At 43.5% G+C, this 21,758-nt stretch overlaps 1 protein-coding gene across 2 annotated transcripts in view; it reads right to left on the reverse strand.

Moving 5' to 3' along the window:
* The window catches only part of PTPRM (protein tyrosine phosphatase receptor type M), a 773,655-nt gene that overhangs the window by 719,466 nt on the left and 32,431 nt on the right, over nt 1-21,758 (reverse strand). The gene's annotated exons all lie outside the window — the stretch shown is intronic.

Below are 21,758 nucleotides of genomic sequence, written 5' to 3' on the forward strand. Positions count from 1 at the left end.
GTTCAATGTCTGGACCTTCCTTTGAGTTGTGTTGTGAATTTAATACTACTTTTAAAAGTCCTCTTTCAATTTTTTAATTATTACTATTTTATGATACAGTTCTATAGGTTCTGAGGCTTCCTCTGCCCATCCCCAAATCCCCTCTCAATGACTTCCCTTATATTATTGTAATAGTATAGTTCTTCATAAACAGTCATAAGTCCATCATCCTGCTATTTAAGTGTATCCTGACACTCTGAACATGGACAATAGCAGAGAGTCCAGCATCCTATTGTCAAGATATAGTTAACAGTTTCATTGGTAGCCCATCTTTGATCTGGAACCAAAAATACATACTGCATTGTATCCTCACATCCGGAAATGATAGTCTCCATTACACAGTTACTATACATCTCCTTAAATGAAAAGCCAGAAAAACAAAATCAACAACAGGAATAAAAATGGAAATTTACCAATTTAAATAACATGCTATTTATATAACTAATGTGTTGCTGAAGAAATGAACAAGAAAATCAAGAACTTACTTGAAGAAAATGGTGAGTCAGTGAAGAATTTAATATTAAAAAAACTGTTTTGAAGGAATGAAAATAATAAAAATATCAAAATCCATGAGATACAGCTTACACTGATTCTTGCTAGTGAGATGTGTCTCCTGTAGACAACATAAAATCACTTTTTTGAAAAGTATACTCTTCTTGTCTTCACTGAACACAGTCTCAACTAGCCTTCCTTTGGGGCAGGAATTCCAGAGCTGGATTCAAATCCCAGTTCACTAGTTATTAGTTGTGTACTCTGGAGCAAGTTTCTTAATCTCTGTGCTTTTACTGTCCCATCTAAGTATCCACTCATAGCTTTATGAAGACTGACAGTATTAATAAATTATATACAACAGTGCAGAGCATATTTAGGTAAATGCTTTTGACTCTATTTTAACATTATGATGAGCTATTTGAATGGGTCTACTTCAGTTTCAACTATTCCTGCCTCTTCTCATCACATTATTTCATTACACTCAGAAAAAGCAGCTTCTGTAAAGCACTGGAATTTTCCTAAGAAAAACTGATCCCAGGCATGACCCCACAACCAGCAGCAGCTCTGGTTCCTGCAAAATCCATGCACACCCTCGCCTCACTGAGCAATGACAGAGGCCACTGTCACCACCTTAACGGCAGAGTTGTCCTCACCTGTGGCAGGGAAGATGGTGTCAGGGCTCCAGCCTCCAAGGTCACGTACCTAACGAAGGACCAATGTTGCCTTCCATGTAGGGTTGATGCAAAATTGAGAATTCCTGCCAAGCAGACAGGTTTGATTGGTAGAAGGAAGGAGAGAAAGAGCCTGTAGTTATATGTGAGAGACTGGGAGGGGAGAGGAGGCTGAAAGAGGGAGAAGAAGAGAAAGAGAGACACAGAAAGGCAGAGCACCTGAGAGAAAGGCCAACGGCCCAGAAGGGCTGCACTTGCTCAACCCTCCTGTTATCACCAGAATGACTGGAAGGAGATGCCAGCGGTCCTCCTCCAGAAGAAACTAGCTTCTACAGGTTGTATCAGTGAGGAAAGGCTGAGTCAAGCTGCAGCAACAACCATTACGATAAATACTTATGAACAATCACCTCTTACGACATTCAGAGCCTACCAGCTGACGGGGGTCTTCTATCCTTAAATGTGGGGAAACACTCTCCGGTTCTTCACGCTCCATTCAGAGGTGATAAGGACAAAGGGTTTTAAAAAAAATCGTGGAAAAGCCGTATTATGGAAAAAAAAATGCATGGATCCCAAAGATTTTTTTGCATCATAATAAAATCTTTTACTTTATTTTTTTCAACAAACTTTATTTAGTCAAAAGCAAGTCACAGGATCACACCTATGCCCAGACGAACAGGAAAGCACCACAGGAAGTCAATGAATGCAACACGTCACTAAGACTTGTTTTCCCACCTGCGTACTAGAAAACATACTCAGAAAACCTCCACACTAGGATCCCAAACAGGGGGCAGGAATCATACAGTAGTTCAGCCAGCTGCCATCAGACCAACTGTGACTCGTCTCTCCTTTGTTTCCAGCAAGCATGGTTAAAAAGCCTAAGCATTTAATACTCAGGACCCTAAATAATCATCCCCATCTTGCACTTTAAATACACACATACACACACATGCGTGCACACGCGTGCCTATGTGCACGGCAACTGCCAACCATCTGTACTGAAAATGAAATATTCTTTGTTTTATGAATCACAGTTTTCCAGGACTGCAGTCCCCAGTGAAATGTTTCTTCACAAAAGCTCAGTGGATCCCCAGCAAAAGTTTTTCCTGTCTTAGCAAATGTCATCATCTATAAACTCTCCCTGGTGCCATGTGCAAGTCAGTCTCTCTCCAGAGCATCCCCCAGAAGCAAACCTGCACATCCAGCTTTCAGCCAGTCTCGCCACTCTCAGCATCTGGACATGCATGCAACTCTGAATTATTTATTCACCAATCTTTGCACAACTTCCCAAACACCACGGCAGACCGGGACGGTCTCAGCGATTTGATGCTACATCTTCTCAAGTGGCTAAAGAGGCTATAAAGCACCCTGTTGCTTAAGCCTGCCATCTCAGTTCCATTAGCCGTAAAGACCTCTCTATTCAAACTGCTAAGTAAATCCTCCGAGAGCCCGGGGACTGTTTCATGCTTGAAAGCAACTGTTAAGAATTTGACAACAACCAAACTGTTCCTATTTAATCCTTCTCCCAAGGTAAAAAGAATTATAGGTAAACATATGCCTTCATTATTTGCTTTGCTGCATTTCAATACCCAATCCCACACAAAATTGCCAGCCAAGGACTTAATGCAATCCACTTCTGCATTTTAGAGCTATTGCTTTTGCAGAATGGAAAAGGCTTAACAAGGGTTATGGAGCTGGTTAGCCAGGAATCATATTTTGTGCAACATGCATCATAAACGTCACTGAGGTTAAAAAAAAAAAGTCACCAGGGTGACAGGCAAGATAGAAAGCATCACAAATCAAAGCTTTGGCCAAACTCTAACCATAAGAAAGAAGGAAGGTACTAAAGAACTGAAGTATCAATTGGCACTGAATGCTAGGAGATACAGGATGTTAGAATCTGGAGACATAGTTTAGGCTTATTCTTTAAAGTTCTTTTGTTTGGGAGATTTTTCCAGCAAGTTTTCAGTAAGGACAGGGTTGTCACATTCTCAATTCACCACCTCTACAAAGGCTTATTGTACTAATATATTTAGCAGAATTTCCAAAATGTGATAAGTTATGAATCAAAGACAGAGAAATAAATACTCCTTAAGGTTGTATTTTTCAAGAAGAACCAACAGTGGTTAAAACAGAATAAAGGCTGTACAGGGTTGGCACAAAGGAAGGGGACCACAGACACAGCTCAGCAGACGGTCCTGCAGCATCTCACTGAGGGAAGCGGAGGCCATGCTTCCTTCAGAGCAGTGTGCTAGTCCACAGTGTACAACACGTGCACAGCTAAGGAGTCTCCTCCAGAAAAGGTTTCTGAGGAGAGGCTTTGGTTTTGCTTCAGGATTTCCAGCTGCAGGATTCACAAGCTGTATGCAAAAAGAAAACATTTTTATTCGCTATGGGATGATCTTTCTAACACGGAGTTGTCATCCACAAGTCATATGTAGGCAACAGTTTCAAGAACAGATTGCAGGTCACTCCCCCTGACCAGTTCCATGTACTTGGAGCATTCCTCATTCCTCAGCCAATCCACACAGAACCCAGAGTCCAGGGCACTATTCCAGGTCTCCCAGATCCACAGGAGGTAAACCAAATTGAAACCAGAAAAGCCCACAATGGATTCAACAATGTAGCATTGCTCAACTCCCACTTCCCAGACATTCCGCCGCAGTAACTCTTGTGGTGAATGGCTGTTCTCTTCTCCCGCAGTGAGAACGCCTTGGGCTGGGGGCAGGGGAGAACAGACATAAGTGTTGATTCATGTGTTTATTTTCGTTTATGAGAGTATCGCAGAAAGTTCTTAGAACACAGAATTAAGGAATTAAAAGAAGTTTATTTTGGTGCCAACATAATTTTGAAATCCAAGCATAGTGTCTCCATCACACACACTTTCTTTGGGGTTATTAAAGACACTCACATGCATAAATCTCAAACTTTCTGGCACCGAAACAAACTTTTCACTCAATTTCCTGCAAATATTTTGAAGTGCCCTTGTACATCTCACTGTGCACACTCTGAATACAAACTTAAAACCAAGCTTTTTGATTAAGACTTTCATTTTTCCTGGTAGGCAAATAACTTCTAAATTTACTCACGAAAATGATGTTTTTCCCAAAAACAGAAGGAAAAATACTCTTATTCACACCGATAAATCTTTACTGAGCATGTAATATTTGCTCCGGGGAAATAAAAAGGAAAACCAGAGGCTCTGCCTTCAAAGGGCTGACAGATTCACAGAGGGCAAAGCCAATCAAACAAGCACTAGAAGGGTGCCCCACAAAGGCCGTACGTGTACTGGCCATATTTTCTGGGCACCAGGACACCACTACACATAGCACTATTACTTCCGGCTGGAATAGCCAGGGAGGCTTCAAAGAGAAGGGGACACTGTGGGAGGGACTTGGACATCAAGGAGCAATTGATGATCCACCCTGCAAGTCTCTGCACTCAAGCTTCCCACCTTCTCTTATTTAAAATCTCCTTACAAAGAGACTTTCCATAGGGCTGGCACTTTAGGATAGCAGGCTAAATCTCTACCTCCAGCGCCAGCATCCCAGAAGGGTGCCAGTTTGAGTCCTGGCTGTTCCAACTCCAATTCAACTCCCTGATAATGCACCTGGGAAACCACTAGAGATGGCCCAAGTGCTTGGGCTTCCGCATCCATGTGGGAGATCAAGAAGAAGGTACTGGCATTTGAGGAATGAACCAACAGATGGAAGATACCCTCCCTTCTTCTTCCCTCCCCTCTCCTCTCCTTTACTCCTCCCTCTCTTCTCCTCTCTTCTCCTCTTCTTCCCCCTCTCCTCTCCCTCTCCTGCCCTCCTCTCCCCTTTCCTCTCCTTGCCTCTCCTCTCCTTTGTTAACTCTGTCTTTCAAATAAAAATAAATAAATAAGCCTTAAAAACAAAGTAAGACTTTCGGGCCCAGAACAGTAGCCTAGCAGATTAAGGCCTCACCTTGCACACTCCAGGATCTCATATGAGCACCGGTTCATTTCCCAGCAGTCCCACTTCCCACCTAGCTCCATGCTTGTGACCTGGAAAAGCAGTCAAGAACAGCCCAAAGCCTTGGGACCCTGCACCATGAAGAGGCTCCTGGCTCCTGGCTTCGGATTGGCTCAGCTCTGGCCGTTGCAGCCGCTTGGGGAATTAATCAACAGATGGAAGAGCTTCCTCTCTGTCTCTCCTCCTCTCTGTATATTTGACTTTCCAATAAAATGAATAAATTTTAAAAAAAAAAAGACTTTCCCTTAGAAGAAGATCCTATGGTCTGAGTCATCAAGGCTGCACTGACAGAGGCTGGTGCCCCTCAACCAGGCTAACCCACACTGCACATCAGAGTCCTGAATGCTTTGCCCTGGAAAGAGGGTTCAGCTGTGAGCCTCACCTCAAAGGCCTCTACTCAGAAACCCTTCTACTTTAACACAAAACCTCCCTCTCCATGTTGTTTCACTCATGGAGGTATTGGCCAGGAACACAATGTCGAGAAGGGCCAGCACAGACAAGCAACAGTTCTATCCTGGGAACCCACCTGGCAAGCATGCCACGCCAATGCCTCAAGAGCTGGCTTAGCAGACTGAGTGAGAACAGTCCGTTTCCACAAAACCTCCCACCAGTAAAGCCATCCCTGGAAGCCAGCATCAGCTCAGCTCTTTCAGGAATGTATGCAAGGAGAAAGAAGGAGACATGCTGAGTATTTCAAAATCAACAGGTGCATTTCCATCACAATCCTGGTGAAGAAGGCCCAAACAACCGGACAGGCTCATTACAACAGGGCAGAGAAATAAAAATGGAACTAACAGCATGCAGATGGGGTCAGGTGTGTGGTGTGGCCTTGCTCTGTAATGAACTGATCTCAAATGAACTAATGCACTCACAGGATCAACATTAAACCCATTCAAGGGAGGTGTCCCTGTGATTTATTCATCTTACAAAGGGTCCTGCCTCTTAAGGATTCTCCCGCTTCCCAACACTGCCACACTAGGGACAAAATTTGTGCCACCTTAACCTGTGAAGCAGTAACCCAAGCCACATCCATACAGAGACAGCAGTTCAGCTTAATAACCAAAGAGAAATGGGCAAGAACCCCAAGGCTCTGCACTGCTCCCCTGGGTCTTGTTATTCTGCCCATCTCTGTGCATGTCAGAAGCATGCAGCATGCCTAACAAGACTAAACACAGGTCTCCTGACATCCCTGATGTGAGAGCAGGAAGACTTCTTCAAGAGCACATCTGTATCATTTCCTCCCTAAGATCCTACACCGCAGATGTCAGGTAAAAGCCTCTCTTATGACAGAGATGGCTCCTCAAACTCGGAGGGACCTTGACCCCGGCCAAGGCCTTTGGCACTACAAACAGCTTCGGGTTGCAATCCAATAGTAGGCTATTTTTGACTCCATGAAATCTGCACCGGTCTGTCTCCATGTTTCATGGAAGCACATGGTAGACTTTCCAAAGGAACCCAAAGCCCATCCTGAGCTACAATACACATAGCACTCACCAAGCCTTCCAGCACACGCCACCCCAGTGGGCTGATGTTCTGGGGTCCCTCCAGCACATTCCTGAGTATATCTCAAAGGATACCAGTAACACCTAGGGATTATCCAAAACAGGGCACTAAGGATAAATGATTTTAGGATCTTCTGAAAGCCACTATAATCCGGGAAGTTAAGCTGCATGTTCAGCACCCAGAAGGCCTTCAGAAGAGAGATCTGTGTAGGAACGCCATTTAGTGCACCATTTCAAGCAACATTCAACAACTATCAAGGTAGGCATTTGCTGAGTGGTTAAGATACCTCTTGGGATGCCCCCAGTTCCTACTGGAGTGCCTGGATGTGGTTCCTGGTTCCACTCCTAATCCCAGCTTCTCGCTAACTCACATCCTGGGAGGCAGCAAGTGACGGGGCTGAGTAGTTAAGTCAAGCCACATGAAGAGATCAGAATGAGGTTCCTAACCTAACTTCCACCTGACACCATCCTGGGTATTATGGGCATTTGAGGGAGGGAACCAGCAAGCAGAAAGTCTGTTTCTACCTGTATTTCAAACAAATAAAAAAAAAATTAAAACAGAAACCATTTAAAAGCAACACCAACAGCAACCAACTCTGTCCTCAGGCAAAACTTACCACTACATCCCAAAGAACAAGTTAGAAAATTTGAGTGCATGCCACTGATGTATATAATGCTTTGCAACAGAATGTCCTGACACAAAAGGCACAAGCTCTTCCCCTCCTCACTTTTCCCATTAAACCAGGTGTGTCCCACCCTCAAAGGCACACAGAACCTCTGACAAGGACATCCTCGAAACTCCTGGGGTTTGTGGTGGTTCTGCTTTGTTTGGGCTGTGATGAGGGTGGCAGCTTTGAATGTGGGTTATGCTATGTAATTAAAAGCTCTTTTAAGGCAGAGTTTTCTGGTGCATTTTGTGCCAAGTCTTTAATCAACTGCATTTTTATAATGCTAATTAAATAAACGGATAAGGCTTTAAGGATGAAGATTAATTCTAAGAAGATCAAGTCATCTGAAACGATAGTGACAGAGACTTCCCAAGACCCTTTTGGATGCCTGAAACCAGGGAGAACACCAAATCCTATACAAAGTATTTGTTCCTATACATACTTCTACCCACAAAGGATAAAGCTTAACTCACAAATCAGGCAAAGGCATTCACAAGAATAGCCAATAATAAAACAGAACAATGACCACATATGCTCTAATGAAAGTCATGTGGGTGAGTTGTCATTCTCTTCCCTGCCGCCCCTAATCTCCCAACACATATCTTCCTTTTCTGTGTTTACACATCTTATTAGAAGCAGGCATTTGGCCTAGCATTAAGACGCTAGTGTCTGATATTTCAAACTCTGGATCTGCTCCCAGTCTCTCCTTCCTGCTAATCTGCCAGGATGCAGAGAATGATGATGCCTCGAGTGACTGGCTCTCTGTAAACATGGGAGACCTGGATGAAGCTTCCAGCTCCTCACTTTGTTCCACCCAGTCTTGACTGCTGTAGGCATCTAGGGAGACTAACAGCAGATGGGACCACTATGTATCTGCCTATAATTTGCCCTCTGCCTCTCCAACTAACATTTTAAAATTTCCTGCTGTAGTGCCTTACATGGAGGTTGGTACAGTCCACAGATGACTGACTAAGCCCAATCCCAGACGCAGAAGGATCACTGTGCTTCCTGCTCACCAAACAAGCACCATACAGTTTGTGCACTGCAAAACCTTCAAATGGGGCTTCCTCTGCTTTGGAGGTGGGCCACAGTCAATGCCTTTTAGGAAAGTGCTCAAAGAGCAACAAGGGAACCCATTTCCAGAATTCTGGTTCCTGGAGGGCTTCCAAGGATAGCTAGTGGTTCTCCAGCTGTGCCCACCATCACGTGCTCCCCAGCTCTTATACCAACATCCTCTTTCCCCCCTGATCTCACCATGGCACCAGTTCATGCTCCCAGTACTCCACTCCAGACACGGGTACCTGGAATCTTCCATGAGTCCCTTGAAACGATGCAAAGACTAGGACATCCAAGGGACCCAAGCAAGGAGGCAGGAAGCTCTGGAGCTGCCCCACACTCCTCTCCTAAACCAGAATGCCAATCTGCAGAGTGAAGACAAGTCAGGCTTTTGCCAAAAGAACCTGAGCTTTTTGTGGCTACTGGATTGTATGATGAGGGCTGGCTTTGCTCATAAGCTCCTGAAGCTCAAGGTAGTGTCAGAAAATACACTCAGACAAGTATCATAAGATGACTGATTTTTTAGACACATAGTGAGAAGTCATATGAATCAGGATTATTCTATTAAAGCATAAGTTCCTGAAGAACACAAGCCCTGAATATATAATCTTCCAGAGCATCCACCACCAACAGGGATAATCCCTTGGTAGAAATCGCCGAGAACATGTTCACATCTCCATCTTCATTACTGAAAAAGAGGCCCCTCTGCCACTTGCCCCAGCTCCTGGCCCTAGGCCCCACTCTCCACACAACATGTGAGGGTTCAAAGTACAAGAAAACCTAAGAAGCAAAGGATAGGGGAGAAAAACAAATTTCTAAACAATTCCAGGGGCCCGTCACGATACCGTAGTGGTTAAAGTCCTTGCCTTGTACGCCTGGGATCCCATATGGGCCCTGGTTCTAATCCCGGCAGCCCCACTTCCCATCTAGCTCCTTGCTTGTGGCCTAGGAAAGCAGTCAAGGATGACCCAGAGCTTTGGGGACCCTGCACCTGTGTGGGAGACCTGTAGCAGGCTCCTGGCTTCTGGCTTTGGATTGGCTCAGCTCCAGCCGTTGCGGCTGCTTGGGGAGTGAATCATCAGATGGAAGATCTTCCTCTCTGTCTGTCCTCCTCTCTGTATATCTGACTTTCCAATAAAAATAAATAAATCTTTAAAAAAAATTTTAAAAACTCTCCAGAATGGAAATTTACAAGTGACGACAGTGCTCTTATTAGTAAGAACATCATGCTTAAATATTCCCCCATTTATAGTTCCCAAATTTTGACTCTCATTACCCTAAAATTATAATGTAAGGTCACTTTACTTAAATGATAAGTGTTTAGGTTTTTTATTATTGTTGATTTCTCCTTCCTCCCTTCCCCCCCAGGAAAATCCAACCAGCTCCTAAAATTGAAAACTTGTCAAGATTAACCAACAAAGGATTTTGAAGGTTAACCTTTCTTAAAAGTTCTTGATTTCTTAGAACATCAGCTTAAATTTTAAAACAGAGAAAGAAGCCATTTGTTACATCTTATGATTATTTCATGTGTTGGCAAAGAAGAGAGAAGTCAGATGTATCAGAGTTAAAGTCTCAATTACAATCTCATCCTTAAGACAGTAAAAACAAAACAAAACAAAACTAATTATTTCCCTTGAGAATTGGATGCAACTAGTAAAAATCCTTAGAATGAAGTTTATGCATTAGCTCACTGGATTTAAAAATGATTTTTTTTAGATCATGCTTTAAGAAGTTGCAACTGTACTAAAGTCAGACGACAGAATGATGCCATGCCAAACTCATGAATTGTGCGTCAACAGTGGCTGACAATTCCTTAATGAAAAATGAGAGGTATACTGAATTGTATTTCACATCAGCCAGAAAAAAGGCAAGAAAATTTATTCAGATGATTTGGTTGGGGCTGATAAAATTCAGATTAATCACTGAACCCACTGCCGATAAGTGCTCCAATTTTCTCTAAAGAGAAAGATATCCCTTCAGAGTTCAAGCAGCTATTTTATTCTTCTTGCAAGCACTTATCATTCACACCCTACATCTAAGCTTACAAGAAGCTCTAATCACCTCCAACACAGACATTCCTGGATTGCTAAATATTCCTTCAGTTCCTCAGCTTTCAAATGATCTTTGGTCACATACAACTTGTAGCATCATTTTCTTCTTCTTCTGAAGCTGGTACTTGAGGAAGTACTCTAACTACTACCTTCCACACCCCACAGGCACATTGCCGTGTATGTACTTTGTTACTATAGCAACAGAAGTTTGACCTGTATCTGTGGTGAGCTGGTGGTGTACGTAACACTAAAGCATCAGTAAAACTGGTAGACTTGATCTGGGTTCTATTTAACACATGCTCTCTGGTTCTGCCTCTTCTCCAAACTCTTCAAGCAAGGATGGAGAAAAAATATTTCCAACCTATTACGCACTCAAAAGCTACAGACCCCACTGCCTAATTGAACCAGATTAGAAATCTCCTACTAAATAATGACCATGTCATTTTCTTTTTCCCATACTTCTCTCGCATTCCAAATAAAGATATGTATGTTTCCAGAGACAAGTCATATTTCCATCCAATAGAGTGTTATCCATCCAAACAACATTGCAATTTGCCTTGTTCAAATTAAAAAAAAAAAAAGATTACAAGATAAACTGATGGGAGCTAACAATACTTTTCTGCTGATTCTGGCAGATGAGTCAACAGAGTCACTTGTTTGTTGCACTGGAATCAAAGATTTGCTTACTGATTAGTAACTGCCTGAGAACATGAGCACTACTCTCCAAATATTTCCAGCATATGCAAAGACAAGGCCGACAGATCATAAACTGCCAACATTATCCTATGGTACGAAACAGAAGTGACCAAGACAAAATACAATCAAAGGTTGAGCTGTATATGGTCCAGCCAAGAGAACAGTGAGAGGAAGGTTTTGAACTCAAAAATCCAGAATGCCTCTTTGTAATACTCTTAGCAGGTTGCTGGACAAATGGTGTCATACAAGGGTACTTTAAAATCTCATAGAAAAATGAAATTGAAAGGTCAGTTTGACCTGGTACAGAAATTTTTTTTTAATCCACACAAAACTTTTTTCCATAATATAGATTTTTCCATGCATGTGTTCAAGACCCCTCATGTTTGAATTATCAGAAAGACACATGTGTGAGTGTACCCTAAATTATTCTCTGAGGCCACTGCAAAGCTGTCTTCCTATGCATGTGCATCTACCCTAAAGAGACAGACATTACAACAGCAACTGGGTTGCAGACAGGACACTGGCTCCCTCATCCAGGGAGGAAGGTGATGTCTGTCACCCTCCAGGCCCTGTTCTCCTGAGAATGGACTGGAAAAGAAATTCCCCGTTTTCAGTTGGAGCTGAGCACATTCTATTTTGCAAGGCCAAATAGTTCCACGTGATTCTATAAAGCCTTCCTTCTTACAGCATCCAACCTTAACTACACAGTGCCAGAGAGGTTAATCCTCCCACCAAGTCAAGATGGAAGAGCGAGTGGAAGTTGGTGAGAACCCATAAGGAAGGTCATTCCAGGATCTCAGCCTCCTCACATCTTGAGTTTGCAGGATCTTGCTGGCATTCATGATTTTATGACACCTTTACTCCCATTCCCTAAGGAACCATGATTTGGGCCAACAGTTAAGTTGGGATTTAGATCAACAGAGGAGGAAATCTTCTAAATAAGGAGTTTTACACAAACTAAGGTTCAACTGTGAATAGAATCAAAATGAATTTACAGAGTTGTCAAGAGACAGGCCTGGTCAGGCTAGTTGAGAGAGATTGAGAAATAGTGTGGAGTACAATCGGTAAGAAAAAAATCAGCAGGAGAAATGTACAATAAAAAGGGAAATTAATGAAGATTTTTCCAAACAGAATCAGGGTCACCTGAACTTAAACCCCTGAAAATGTGATCTGCACCTTACCACTAAACTCCACATACATTTCACACATTTAATCAGAATAGAGAGCAAGCCAAAACAGCATCCAGGCACACGCAAACATGCAAACACACACACACATAAATGCACATTAGCTCACCCCACTTTCCCTTCCTCATGAAAACAGGGACAAAGAAAGGAACATGCCACTCCAAACATGTGTCAAAAGAAATCTATGCATCCTATAGTCTTATTTATCGCACTTCTCTTTCTCTGTTTCTTGAGCTTGAATAAAGTCCATGAAAACATGTGAAGGAAAACAACTACCAGGGGGTGCAAAGATCTTGTGATTCCAAAGGCTTCTAGAGGGCCCCAATGCGAAAAACGCTGACTTAAAACAGAAACATGGGGTCAGCATGGAAGCAAAGCATGCTGATCTTCCTCTGTGATGCCAGCATTCCATATGCGGACTGGTTCAAGCCCAGCTGCTCCACTTCCCATCCAGACCCCTGCTAATGGCCTGGGAAAGCAAAGGTAGATAGCTCAAAGCCTTTGGGCCACCATATCCTCATGGAAAACTTCAAAGAAGTTCCTGACTCCCAGGCTTCAGACCAGTCTAGCTCTGGCCAGGGAGGCCATTTGGGTTGTGAACTTGCAGATCTCTCTTTTCCTCACTCTTTTTGTTCTGCAACTCTTTCAAGTAAAATAAATAAATGAATAAATACATAAATAACAAAAAACTTAAAAAAAAAGTATAACTGATCTCAAAAGAGAACTCCAGATTTAAAAGTTTTAAAATTACATACATTCTATTGACTAGCAATAATCCTACAGTCAAGTTTTGAAGCCTCATTAGGAGTTACTGGGCAAAACCCAGCAATTTCCAGCAAAGAAACTGCTCTTGCCCACTTGCCCTTACCTTTGGATAAGAAGTTTCCTGGTTCATTGAATCTCTATGATACTTTCCCTAAGTTGGCTACTTCCCCTATCATTAAAGCTCCTGACAGCATCTGATTTGGATCTATCCTTCTTTCTTATAAGAAATAGGTCCCTGTGTTGATGCTTCTAATAAGTATCATTACCACTTTCATAAAAATGCCTCCTAACTTCCAATACTAGCATAAGAGCATAAGTAACCTCAGGTCTTCCACAGGAAAACATTTCACCCACAACATGAGTAGCATTCCTCATTTGTAGCCTTTATTAACAAAACCCTCACCATCTGGTGAGGCCGGTTCCCTCTGAGTGATTATATACCCAGTGGATCTATCCTTCCACCTCTGCTGAAATCCAAGAACAGCTTGAGAAGTTCAAGGAAAAACGGCATGAAAAGGTAAGTTTATGTTGATGCTAAGAAGGTTAGAATCCATGCATACTTTTTTCATGCTATAGATTTTCCATAAACTCTGCAAAGACCCTCTCCTGTACATGGATTTCAATATTTTTCTACCAAAATAAATTTACATTTTAATTCTATTCTCCATAAACTTTCCTGAAGAACCCTTTCATTCTTCCCAGCTTCAGCCTAATGACTCCACCTGGGCAGTAGGAACAAACGTAAGAGCTCACAGGGCCCAGGACTTTCTAATTCTAACGGGTCAGAAAGTGTGCTGCCTCCTCCTCAATGGAAGCTGCTGCCCAACAGGATGGGAGGAGCAACATGGGCAGTGAGGAAATCCAGTGAAACAATTTTCAGCTCTATGTTCATTTGTTTCCTCAAGTATAGTTCCACATAAAACTGTCTGAGATTAGAGCTCTCCTTTAAACAGGGAACGAAAAGTTTTTGCAGTGCACTGCCATTCCATAATTACATTCTTTAGACTAGAATCCTAATTCTCTGGAAGAAGGCCTGGCATTCCAAGATACCAGGTAGCCAGTGGCATCAGGTATAGCCAAACATTCCCCAGGACTCCTCCACAGGTAAACAGTTTGACGGAAGGATCACCTAGCCACACTCTCCCTGTGAAATTCACAGCTATTTGCTGAACTGAGAAAACTTCATATCCTGGAGAAGAACTTTCCATCATTTAAAACCATTGAGGCAAAGAAACAGTGTGAGGGCAAAATTTACTACAGTGGGAGAAGATCAAAATCTCAGAATAAAGAGGATTGGGCAGAAAAATGTGAGGAATGTTAATTAAGTATTACAGAAGTTATTTCTATCCCTCAATGACATTAGCTGGAGAATATACACCAGGAAGAAGTGAACAAATATGTGTAATGATTTAATAATAGCATACACATACCCTGGGGAAGACAACAGGGATGATGTAGGGTATCCCAGACTGCTACCCAGGACATCTGCCTCCCAGGCCTCTGATGCAGCGACCTCATTGGGAGCTTGCAGCCTGGTCTGCACTTGAGTTTTCCAGATGTTCTGGTATTTCTCTTTCTTCTTACATCTGTCTAAGTGGGAGAGGCTCCTCTTTCCTCAGACCCTTGACCCACCCCTGTACTCCAGAGAATTTTTCTAAACTTCTCTGGACTGTTTCACAGCAGATAATCCTCCTGTTGCTCCATGTTTTTATTCACTGCCCCACCCACCCCCAAATAAATGACGACAGATGAATGGAGTTACTCCAGCTCAGTCCGATTAGCACAGCTCAAGATTCAAACACCCAATAATGAAAACAGCCCCAGCTTGGGGGAAAAAATTAGTGCCTTTATCCCAGGGCTCAAGGGGTTAAAGCCCAAGGAAATCTGTACTTGACATGGCAGATGAACTCAACGTCTCAGGATTGAAATAGAGCCAGGTCCATCCCACTCTCACTTCAGACACTCCAGAAGTTCACTGGCATGATCTACAGAGATAGAGAGCTTCAAGAGAAAAACAGGTAACTTAATACAGTGATTTCTAAATGTAATCTCACACGACGGCACAACTGTGCTTTCCTTGGAACTTTGAAAAACTTTCCTAAGAATAGGGAAAAAAATTAGTAGAAGCCTCTCTTGGCCAGGACAAGCTCAATTTTAACTTGGTGTAAAATTAGGAGAGTGTAAAAACATGTCTGCCTGACACAAAATTATCCTTTGTCTCTCCTCTCCGACTACCCATATGACTTCTTCCACAGCATCTCAACACTCTGATTTTATTTCTAGTCTTTGGTCTCTTAAAAACAAAACAAAACAAAAACAAGGAACAAACAAAACAAAAAAAACTCAGGGAAAAAAAAGGAGTTTGCATGTCCTTTAGTAGATCAATGTGACTCCACTCCTAGGAGTTCCTGTCCTTCCAGTGTCTTCTCTAGCCAGAGAATGGAGGGCTTTAAGTTTTCACTCATTACTGCAACAGGTGGAAGGCAGCAGGAGAGTCCGCCGCCACTAAAAGGCCATCACATGAACAGCTGATTAGGCTGGACCACAATATCCGATCCCTGAGCTGCTCCCCTAACTCCATCGGAATCGAATATTAGAGAGTTGTAGGGTTAAAAGAAAAACAGCATGCCATGTGGGGGCTTTGATACGTGTGGAGACGATGATCACAAAGATCCAGGGTTGTGAAACAGAACGTTAAACTGCCACTTGAACCTCAGCATCCCATATCACAGTGATGGCTGGAGTCCTGATTGCTCCATGTCCAGTCTAGCTTCTTGGCTATCGCACAGGCAAGCCAGCAGACGATGGCCCCAGTGATTGCACCCCTGCCACGGCAGGAGACCTGGCTGGAGTTCCTTGCTCCCGGCTATGGTCCAACCCAGACTGGCTTCTGCAGCCATTTGGGGAATGAGGATGGGAAATCTCTTTTGCCCTCTCTCTTTCATGCTGCGTTTTAAATAAATAAATAAGTCTCACAAGAAAAAAAAAAAAAAAAAAGGTTTCCAAGCTAGAAATCTGACTCCGAGACAAGGCTGCCTACCTCCTCACCATCCCCCACCACACATATGCAGAAGGGTACATGCAGCGCCACCGAACAGTGGTCTCCAGACCAAGGCCAGGTTGTCCACGCAATGAGCACAGAAAAGAAACATCAACAGGCTGCAGGCAGCCTTCCTCCGCAGGTGCCGCCACTCCTGGGAGCCTCAAATCTCAGTGTCCGCACTGTTAAAATGGTGATAAAGGGCATCTCCTTTTCAGAGCGAGTGTGAATGCCTAATGAAGTAACACCTGCAACGGTGCCCCAGGGCCTGGCACACACAAGGCACTGAATCAAAGTCACTTCTCCCAGAGAAAAGGGCCATGAGCTCAACCATGGTGAGATGGTTCCTCTTGATGCAACTGCGCAGACCCGAGGGTGGTTTTAAGCCATGGGTGTCCAGGGATGTAGAAGGGACCATCTCTTGATTCTCATACTTTCAACCACTAGCTGCAAGAATCTGCCTCCTAAACTCCCAGTGTAGGCCATCACCTGCCTCAACATGGCTCTTCAAGATGAGCTGCTTCTGCCCAAAAGGACAGAGAGCAGGAGCGAGCTCATTAAAATACACGCAATAAAACCATGCATGGATTTCAAAAAATTTTATACCAAAATAAACTTACCTTTTAAGTCCCTTTCCCCACACACCTTCTGAAGTACACTCTTACAGAGCTGCTACTGCCAACTTCCTCTCCCAACTCTGCCTGGGGGCACAGGACAGATGGACAGAATGGCTGCACAGAAGGGGGTTTAGAGAGCTTCTGCCTTCCCCATTTTCCAGGCCATGCTCATGCTCACACCAAAAAAACAAACAAACAAACCAAAAAACCTGCCTCCCCACTTCCATACTGCAGCCATTCCCTGTCTGTTCTTCTCTGAAGAGCCTTCTCCCACGGTGAGAACTAGGACCCTCCCTCAGTATCCTTCAGTCTGTGCCACAATAAGCACAGGGATTTACTGCAGAGAGCTGGACTGGGTGGCAGGTTGCAGCTGGCAGCACCACAGACTCCTCCCCAGCCATCAGTACAAGTTTCAGGCGGCAGCCGGACAGCCTGCAGCTCACACCCTAAACAAAACTGACGCTGACCAGAATGGCAATGCCATGGATGAGCCGCACATGGTTAACATCAACTCTCTCCCTACAACTGAAAACTCGACGGAGTAGCCAATGGAACAATCCTTAAAATAACGGAGATGAAGTGACATGAAAAGGCAAGCCGCTGTATGTCTTGCCTTGCTTGTACACCTATGGGGGAAAAAAAATGTCCACGTGCTATGACCGAAAATATCTTCTCCTCCCTAACATTTTGCTTTATGTGTGGGAAGGGGGACATGGCTGATGACTTCTAAAACAAGAAACAGTAAAGTAATAAACACAACTAATTTCTAAGACTTGTTCACTGCCAGTTTTCCCAAAGCACAGCCCTCCTGTGCTATTTATCAATATTCTAGTGAGCAAAACTGTCTCGGCTGATCACACTGAACACTCAGCTGTGCAATTCCAGAAGATTGTTTTCAACCTCCACATGGTATCAAAGTGTCACCACCAAAGGAGAAAAGCCCAGACTCTATCTGGGGGAACTATGACAGGTTTAATGCGATGTAAATTGAAAATTACTATGTCTGACCACTGAAAAATATGAATATCAGAACTGTTTTATCATTCCATACAAAACTAAATTAGATGGAACACCATGGCTGGCTGCTGTGCCCACCGCACATTTCCACAGAGAGAGGTGACAGTGACACCAAGCGAACAGGGCATTTCCTGGACATCTTTCAGGCATCCTGCATGCATTTCACAGGACGATAATGGCAAAATAAAATTCAAAATCTTTCTTTTCCTGAGTACACGCATTCTCTCCATATCCATAAATCTGGCCTCTTCATCAACAATGAACATTGCTGAAATAAGCACACTTGCAAATTTCTCCACGCATACCCTACAGGGCCCACTTCAGACTCATCTGAACTGAATGAGTATTTCCAGGTGTCAGCACTAATGCTGGAGCTCCACGGGATTTCCCACACCAGAGAATCTCAATTTTCTGGATTTTAGCACATGTTCCACATGGATCGAATTGTTGTTTTTCAACCAAGCTGCAGCTATGTCCAAACCCATCATGAGGGCAAGTTTTATGCCCTGCAGCTGGCATGTGGCCAAGCAGCCGTTGTTCCTCACTCCAAACCCTACAGATCCTAAATCTGTCTCCTGAGATACCAAATTTAGCATGAAGCTTTGCTTGGCATGAAAAGAACTGGAACAACCCATTTGCTACCTGGATTATTTTTCAGTCTCAGAGAAAGGGTCGAGGAAAGACAGACTGTTTCAGTGAATACCAGAAGAAACAGATCAGGTTCAATTTCTGCTAAATGGACTGACTGATACATCAAATAAAAATCACTTCTTGCATGAGGGAATAACAAACAAACAACAGTCAAACATAATGATGTAATTTCATTCATGCTTGTATCAGGGGCAGGCATTGGCCTTGGAGTTAAGATGCCTGCTCACCATATCCAAGTGTCTGGGTTGGATTCCAAGCTCCGTCTCTTGACTCCGGCTTCCTGCTAATGCATATCCTAGGAGGCTGCACTTTAGCCTCACGCAATTGGGTCCCAGCAACCCATGTGGGAGAACTGCTCTACATTCCTGGTTCCCACCATTAGCCCAGGCTAGTCCTGCCATTGTGGGCATTTGGGCTAGCACTGGGATTTCTCTCTCTCTCTCTCAGTGTGTGTCTACCTAAAATACATAAATTCTTATTTTAAAATGTCTTTAAATACACATTGGTATCCACAGCACCTGACTGCTGGGTTCCATGCAGTGGGTGTAGAGGTCCGGCACCTGATTACCCCTTCCTGATGGACTGGGGTGAGCACATCAGTCCCCAGAGTAACTGCAAACAGTGAGAGACATGAACTGAAAACACATTTTGCCCCAAGCATGTGTGCATTGCCCACTGGAGTGCCACACAGCAGCAGGATCGATGCTCCACTGTAAATTGTGGGCTTAGTGGGTTCTATGGGCTATTACGTGGACCACAGCAAGATCCCCAAAAGGATAAAAATCATTTCTGAACCGGAAAAGCAAGAGGTCTATTTTAAAGCCAAAGCAGCCAACCGGCAGTTAGAGAAATGAAGTTGGAGGAACAGAGAGAATCAGCAGACCTCGAACAGAAACTATTGAGAGCAAAGCAGAGAAGGAAAGAGAACTGGGAGGCCCTATTGCTTAGAGTTGCCCACCAGACTCTCTCTGTGGGCAGGATCTGGCCACACACAAATCGTGCAGACCTCAGCCCAGATTTGGAGGAAAAGCTGGCGGCAGGAAGGCGAAGGCCTGGTGGAGTCGAACAGACAAGAACCCAAAGCAGTTGTTGGCGCAACATCAAAATCAAGAACGCTTCGCACATTCAAAGTGAAGTTCCCCAGAGTTTCAATGAGAGACTCTGAAATGAATCTCAACTAGCTAAATTCTATAGCTAAGGAAACCTCTAATTGTTGCTTTACCATAAATGTAAGTGATAACATGAGCAAAGATTGCAAAAGTGATTCCAGCGAAGCCACTTTTACACATTTTCACATCTTGTTTTCTTAACATTTTTCATGTCAAGGACTGAAGTATTTAGGCTCACTAGAGCATTAATGAGCTCTTTTTCTTTTCTCATTCCAAAAAGTTTATTTGGAAGGTACCATGGTTACAATTTAAGGGAAAATGATAGTAACTGAATAATGTTATCATTTAACATTTGCATACTGTTCTACAGTTTATATAGTGTTTTTTGAAACTAGCACTGCCACAGTTAAATTCCCCCAGATAACCCAAACATGGGTGTAAAATTCAACCCAGGCACCTGTCTGGCACCCAGTTAGAATGCCACTTGGGATGGCTGTATCCCACATGAGAGAGTCTAGGCTCAAATCCAGCTGCTTGCTAACACACACCTGCAGGCAGCAGAAAAGGGCTGAAGCACGTGGCTCCAAGTCGCCCCTGGGAGAGATCTGGATTGAGTTCTGATTGCTGGCTTCAGGCTGCCCCAGCCCCAGCTACCGTGGGCATCTGGGGAACAAATTAGCACACAGGAGTGGGAAGGATGTTCGTTCTCACTCCCACACACTTTCTCTCTCCTTCTCTGCTTTCCAAATAATAATATAAATAAAAGTAAATCCAGAGACCAGTGTGTGGCATACTGAGTTAAATCTCTACCTGCAAAGCAAGCATACCATATCGGTTCAAGTCCCAGATACTCTACTCCCATTTCAGCTCTCTGCTCAAGTGCATCCACATGGACTATCCAGAAGATGCTCCAGGCTCCTGGCTTAAGCATGGCTCCTAATCCCTTTAGAAGGGTGGATCAGCAGATGGAAGATCTCACTATCTTTCCCCCTCTCTTTGTAACTCTGCACTTCAAATATTTTAAATAAACCTTGAAAATATATTAAAAAAAATGTCAACTTAATCCAACCAAAGCTTTATCCAAAATTTCTCCATGTGCTTTCTTTGATTTTTCCTTTCCTTTTTTTTTTTTAATTTTTATAAAATTTTATTTTGACATTCTTTACATAGTTAATTAGGGTAAGAAGGTTCAAGGGCTACATGAAAGTGGATAATACTAGTATGTTTTCCATATTGTTACCTTCATGTTTAAAGGGGGTTATTTAAGGGAGAAGGCCCACCCAATTTCCCACCCTCCCCAGGTCCCAGATGTAGGGCATGCGCTGAGGTTCTTGCTCAAGTGGTTTTGATATTGCAACAGTTATGAATCGCTGTCAATCTTGCCACTCCAAGCACTATGAGGGCTTTGAAAAATCAACTGATCGACATAGTCCATCATACCTGAGATGGTTGGTTGACCTGTTCTGTCTTCTCTCTTTTCTTCGTTAGGGTTCTGAGTCCAGCATTTAGATTTTTTCCTTTCCTATGAACTTGCCTTTCAGCTATAGGACTGAAATGACTAGTGCATGCCCTCATCAAGCTAGAGGTCAGAACCAGGACAGTAAGCCCAGGCCTAACCCAAGGCTTTCTCTTGCCATCTTGAACATCCCTAAGAACACAGACTTTGGGTGACTTACCAAGACTCACAGCCAACTCACATCAACTAGCTAACCAGCCCTCAGCAAATCGCTAATATATCCGAGGCCTCCATCACCTCATCAGTAAAATGGGATCACAGCGGCACCTTTTTCCAAGGCCAGTGTCATAAAACACTGCCCTGGCAACAAAGGCAGCTGACAAATCGCTGCTGACATCAGGATGTCATAACCGATGCATGAAAACATAGACTGGTATTGCCCGAGAGAGGCTGAGTTGAGTGCCACCCAAACTCTCGATTCTTAACCTATAGAACCAGTAAATGCACCTGCTTTGAGATCAAGAGTTCTTTCAGATATGACAGAGATGAACAGATAATTTTGAATTATCCTGATAGGCTTTAGACTCAATGACAAGCAAGCCCCAGAAGAGATGGAAAAACAGAGGATGGAATGATGCAGCTGAAAGCCAGGGACCTCAGGAATTCCTACAGCCCCAGGAAGTCAAGAGAAGGGCATGGAACACACCATCCCCCAGAGTCTCAGGAGTGTGTACAGTCCCGACAGC

This window comes from Ochotona curzoniae, unplaced genomic scaffold (assembly GCF_017591425.1).
Source record: "Ochotona curzoniae isolate NIBS_2020 unplaced genomic scaffold, NIBS_Ocur_1.0 scaffold_4812, whole genome shotgun sequence".
NCBI lineage: Eukaryota > Metazoa > Chordata > Mammalia > Lagomorpha > Ochotonidae > Ochotona > Ochotona curzoniae.